General features: G+C 34.8%; 1 long non-coding RNA gene across 1 annotated transcript; it reads left to right on the plus strand.

The window, feature by feature from the left end:
• The first annotated feature begins 1,410 nt into the window (after positions 1-1,410).
• On the plus strand, positions 1,411-3,843 carry LOC125187809 (uncharacterized). Its single transcript, XR_016130476.1, has 3 exons — positions 1,411-1,549; positions 2,359-2,447; positions 3,616-3,843. It is a non-coding gene; the product is annotated as an uncharacterized LOC125187809 (long non-coding RNA).
• The last annotated feature ends 2,157 nt before the right edge of the window (positions 3,844-6,000 follow it).

Consider the following 6,000-nt stretch of genomic DNA (forward strand, 5'->3'; position numbering starts at 1 on the left):
ATGGGTTATATGTGCGATCTAGGTCGAGCTATGTGACGTGAATGAAAGTATGAATTATGTATGGATTATATGTGTGCTCAGAATCAGACAATATGAATTATGATGTGATGTGATAAAGTTATAAGCTAGGTATTTGTACATGATATAAGATATGTGATACAAAATGTGATCTGACTAGAAATGTGAACTCCGTAAGATCTGTGTGCGCTCGAAGGCGAGCTAAACGAATATGGAAATTTAAATGAGGATTTAGAAATGGAATGGAAAATGAAAATGGGTGCATATATGATAATAGATGTGATTTGTAAACGTGTTGGCGTGTGGATAATGTGTTATTTTCTTTGAATTTAACTCGACAATTTGTGTAGGCTGTCGTCAAGTTGAGGATTTTACTATGTATCATATTCTATGAATTTTGTGAGTTGATATGATTATGACTTTGACAAGTTCTAGGAAATGAAAAGAAAGAATAATAAGTTATACCAGGTTATAATAAATTACTGATGTTATATGAAAGTACGAGGGGCATGTAAAATTACAAGATTATGGAGATTAAATGACATGGAACGGTAAATGTCTTTAACTATTTAGATCAAGTAAAATTTCGAGGACGAAATTTTTTTTAGGAGGGTAGAGTTGTAACACCCCGAAAAAAAATAAAAATGACCTTAGTCGGAAATTGATTTTCCAATTAGGAAACCGGAGAATCAGGACTCTTGTCGAATAATTCGATTTTGAAAATAGTGGTAACTAATAATATGATTAAAATGTTATGAGAGTGAAGATTTTGAAATAGTACATGAATTAGAAAGAGTGGAAATGATATTAGAAACTAGTATAAATTATTTGTAAGATATTTTCGCATATTAATTCGAAATCGGGAAGGAAATAAATTGAAATATTAAAAGTGTATGATTAGAAGTGTTTAAGTGAAAATTTAGTGTTAAAAAAATAATATAAGGTTGGAAATGGAGAGATTAGAACAAATATATTAAGAAGTGTAAAACTTGTATATCAGGTTTTCGGTGATTGTTTCGACGACGAAAATTGCCAAATTAATTAAAATAATGAATGAGGGGTTTTGTAGCATTATAATTAAGTATTATAAGTATAATTTGAATAAGATTGAGAAACAAATTAGGATTTATACAATGTTCGTGTAGAAAATTCGATAGAAGGCCATTTTGGTCTTTTCACATGAATTAAATCAATTCTTTCTCTTTATTTGAAAAGTGCCGATTTTTACCCATCAACTTGGAATGAAATGGCTGCAAATTTGATCTTAAATATTAGAGAGCAGTCTAGAGATAAGTCTTTACAAAAGGGTGTATTTGAATGTTGCCAAGTGTCTCATTTTTTTTTAGCCATGAAAAATATTAATATTGGGAGACTAACTTAAAAACATGAGATATCACATTTCTTCCTCATTTTTTCTTCTCTACCAAAATGTCGACAACCCCTCTTCCTCCCTCCATAACCACTTTCTTCACAAAATTCCATCTTTATTGATGAGTTGATGAAGCAATTGCATGATTGGATTATTTTGGAGGTAGATCTACCTTTCTATCCCAATTTTGAAGCATATATTTTGGTATTTCAATTAGTTTGAGATGTTTAATTTTCAGACCTCATGACTTAGGGCAATTGATTGATTTGATTCTTTGAACTAACGTTGAATACGTAACATTTAGCCGTATTTGATTATAGTTTAAGCTTTGCTTGGAATAGATTGAGCATTTATTTGTGAAATGCCATAGAGGACAAAACCCTAGGTTAGGGATGTTGGGATTTTATTATCAGTTTGTTGGAAATGGTTTGGGAATGTGATATAACATGTTTCTCTTCATTAGTTTGAAGTGGATTAAGTCCTCTGGTTTTCAGTCTCATGTTCCGAATTCTTTAGCACGTTTCGAACTGTCAAAACATTGATTTACCAATTTTTAAAAATAACTCGAATGGGTCTAGAGGTTGCCTGATTTTTATGGAAAATTTAAGAGTTCATTTACTATATGTATAAATTGTTGGGTAAATGTTGCCAGAAACTGTTCGATTTTGGTAGTCTGGGGTGAAAGGAGAATATCTCTCGAACCATTAGGAATTTTCAACTGAATCTTGTTGCTTTGTAATCTAGACTTCCTGGGGTATTTGAAAATATTGTTTTACACCTCTGGAGCCTTTTGAATGAATACAGCACGTTAATGAGAAATCAGTCCAGTGCAGGTCCTATATTAGAAGTTAAATGATGAATCATGAAATTACTTTACATTTTGGATATCAAATGAGGATAAAGGAAAGGATTTAGTTTATAGTAGTATCCTTTCCTTATAAACTAATGTGTGTTATCATGCTATGAGGTAGCTACACCCAAATCATAGCAAAGGAAAGGAAAAAGGATCGGCGAAAGAAGAAATGTCGAATGGAAAGGTTTGGACATAAACGTCATCCAGGTAGCATGCTCGACACTTAAAAAGCCTAATTCTCTTATGTGCTTTTATGTAATAATTAAATGTCCTTATGAGATTATATGTGACTTGTTAACTCGATGAATTATGATTAATTATGGAATAAGAAATTCAAGAAGCAAACTATGAGATTGTGATGAATTGTTGAATGTTTTGGTTATGAAAAATAAATAAAAGGGCAGAATATAAGTTTATGTTATGTCCCTACTTGGTCGATTACATTGAGTCATAAGGTAGCATATTCTCTAAGAGAAATTAATTCCTGAAATTAGTTTACACTATTTCATACATAATATTCTGTGCTAATCAGTGACACAATCTGTGATCTGTATATGTTATTTATGATGTGAATTATGTGAAATTTGGGTATGTGATGGTATGATGAGAGTGTTGGAATTTAATCTTCTCATTTGAGGTGATCTGGTATGATTAAAGTTGCTGATGTGTTATTTTAGAAAATATTGATAACATGTACTGAGATGGAAATGTTATACTTATACGCCCCGTGTTTGAGTATATTCTGTGGGTACAATTGGCATGCCATAGGACGGCAGCGCTGCATTATCTGCTATCCCTCGTCTTCTGGATAACCGAAGCGAGGATCGTCTGTGTCTCTGATCTCTATCTCTGATTTATCTGGTATCTGTCTGCACCCTAAATGGGTGGTCTGTGCGGAGTCCTCTCAAGGACAAAAATCCGCGTCTGCATATGATTCTGTTTCTGCTTCTGATCTGGTCCGCGTACCCTAGTCTGTCACTAAGCACTTAAAGGGGCTATATGTGTTTGATTATGTGAAAATGTTGGTGATCTACATACGTGTTAGTGTGTAAATAATAATTGGTGATATGCATTATACTTTGTATTCTATCTTATGTTGGTTTACGAAGTGATATATGATTATAAATCTGGTAAACTCCATGAGATAGAGATGATGACTGTTGATATGTTCTTGGATTGATTTTACTCATTGTTGGTTTCTGGGCATGTGTTGGTAATGGAGAATGCTGCCTAATTTATGTTAGAATTTAATAAGATGATAATAATATGATAGATGTGGGAATAATTGGTACATAAAATAATAATAAGAATTTTAAGTTGTATATTTTTTTGCTTGATGAGAAATTTTTTGGCTAAAGTGTTGAGTATGCTACAGGTTAGTCGGCATTGAAGAGTACCAGTTGATGTTTCTTCATGTCTGTCTCAACGCTGCATCCTTGGCGGGTCACTGAGCTCTATTAGTAATAGATCTTTCGAATGGTTAGCTGTAGCATGTTAATACTAATATTTTATACTAAGTTACTTCTGCTATAACCGTAAATGTTAAATAAATTTAAATATTTGGTTTTGAATGGTTTAGAAAATAAAAATTTTAATTGCCATACTTGAGGGTGACATTACCTATTCGTCCTGCAGACGCCGGGTAGGGGGTGTTACAATCTTGATCAGGAAGACAACTCTTGTTTCTTGATAAATTTGGGTTTGGGTTAGCTAAAAATTTTAATGATGGTATGTCATTAAGATAAATGAAGTTTATCACCAACGAATATTGTTTTCTAAGCTAATTAGTCGTCTATCCAATCCTGGTTAAAATCTGCTTGGAAGATGTAAGGAAGATAGAAATAGCTTTAATTTAATCCTCGGTTAAGGCCTCTAAAATGTGAGTTATAAGGCAGAGTAGAACACTTTCTACTAAAATAAAAAAAAATAGAAAGCCTGCCATTGATGCTTAGGGGGAAGTGACATACGCTATCAAGGACTAAAGGCAATAAGAATAACCAGTTGAGCCAAATTCTTTCGAACCAGATGAACCTGCCTCATTGTAAAGGCACCCCTTAGTTACACCCATTGAGCCTCAAATATAATCATCCCTTCTTTGGAATCTCTAAGGCTCCATATCATGTGAATAAGGGGACAGGCTAGGGTAACTCACCGCTGGGAATAGAAATTAGAGTGTGAAACATGAGAAGAACAAAAAGTTAGAAAGAAAATGGGCAGGAAATGTTGTAACCTGACCCTAAGAAAAATTAGAAAAGAAAAATTGTTAGAAAATGGGCAGGAAGAGTGTATAGCCTGACCCACAAACATAGAAGAAAATGGAGCAGAAGTGCAGAAAATTCGTCTACCTGGTCAAGGTTATAGAATGACGGAATGGCATGAAGATCCTCAATTACTTCAAGGGTAAAATGGTCAAATACCGACAAGAAGTTGCATTAGGGTTGACATTGAAGCCACTCTATAAATAGAAGCTTCCCACAATGAAGAAGTAGCGCTTAACGCTATCGTAGTTTAGGTAGGAAGCTCTCATAGGCGCTTAACGCCACTGCTATCTTAGCTTAGTTTAATGGTTTCGACGGGGGAATTGACGACTCCGACGTTGGATCCTTGTTTTCTTTACCACTTTTGAGATGATGTAGTTAGATCTTGAGTTCCATCAGAGGAATTGACGACTCCGCCGTTGGATCTCGACTTATTTTCAGTTTTATGAAGCTTCGGTGTTTATTTTCATGTTGATGATGCTATTTACTTACGTTTCTTGGATGCTTTTCGCAATTGGTAGCTTAGATGTTTAGATTCATGTTGTTTATATGATTTCCAGTAGTTTAGAGGTTGAGATTTAGTTGTTCACGTGCCCGATTTATGAGATTTGTTAGTTTAGGTGACAATTTGTGTTTATTCTGCTTTCTGCTTGACCCAGTAGCGTAGGTCTGGTAGTTCTAGCTTGAATTTCGTGTTTACATCTTGTTTTGAAGCATGCTCTGTTTTATTTCGTCAATGGTGTTGAAACTCTGTTTCATGCTCTGTTTTTACTTGGTTGTATGGAGAAGATGAAGTAGAAGTTAGTTAGAGAATCAGATCTGCTTTTTGCTTTTACAGCTTTTCTACCAGCCCCAGCCAGTTTAGGAAAAATGGTCCCCACTTGCTTTTGCATCTTTGTCTGCTTATTTTGGGAAAGTTTCAGCATGTTCCTTCAGTTACAGGTGTTCTAGTTAGTTTAACTTCAGTTTACAAGTTGCCTTGAGTTTGGTTGTCATGCAAGTGTTCGTACTTCTCCCGTCTCCTAGGTCAGGTAAATAGAGTCCAGTTTAATTCCGCCAGGTCAAGTAGATTAGAGTTTTAACCCACTCAATGAATGTGTGGCAACAGCCGACCCCTTTTCCAATTGTGTCATAGAAACAATCTCGAGTAGGTTCATGGTCCATGTGGTACGACCCTGCTCTTGCTGCTTATACTTAGTAATATGCGTTGCATTAGTGGGAAAATTATAAATCTTGTTGAAAGGAGGGACACGTGCATACGACACACGTGCAAAAACCCTCTCTTCAGAGGCTGTTCTAGTTCTGTCCCTAAGTTCACATGTCCTTCATTATTGTGCAATTCAGTATGAACTTAGAACCCATAGGACCCACACCTATATACACTATAACCTTGGCCCCATTACAACCTAATAAAAGACCTTAAGGAGTTAGCTTCTGTCAATAAAAATCTAGCATCAATGGTATTGAGTGACCGAGTGAATCCAACAGTTGGGAAGATAGAA

This window comes from Salvia hispanica, chromosome 5 (genome assembly GCF_029641045.1).
Source record: "Salvia hispanica isolate PSC_SH4W2 chromosome 5, Shi_PSC_v1, whole genome shotgun sequence".
Taxonomy (NCBI): Eukaryota; Viridiplantae; Streptophyta; class Magnoliopsida; order Lamiales; family Lamiaceae; genus Salvia; species Salvia hispanica.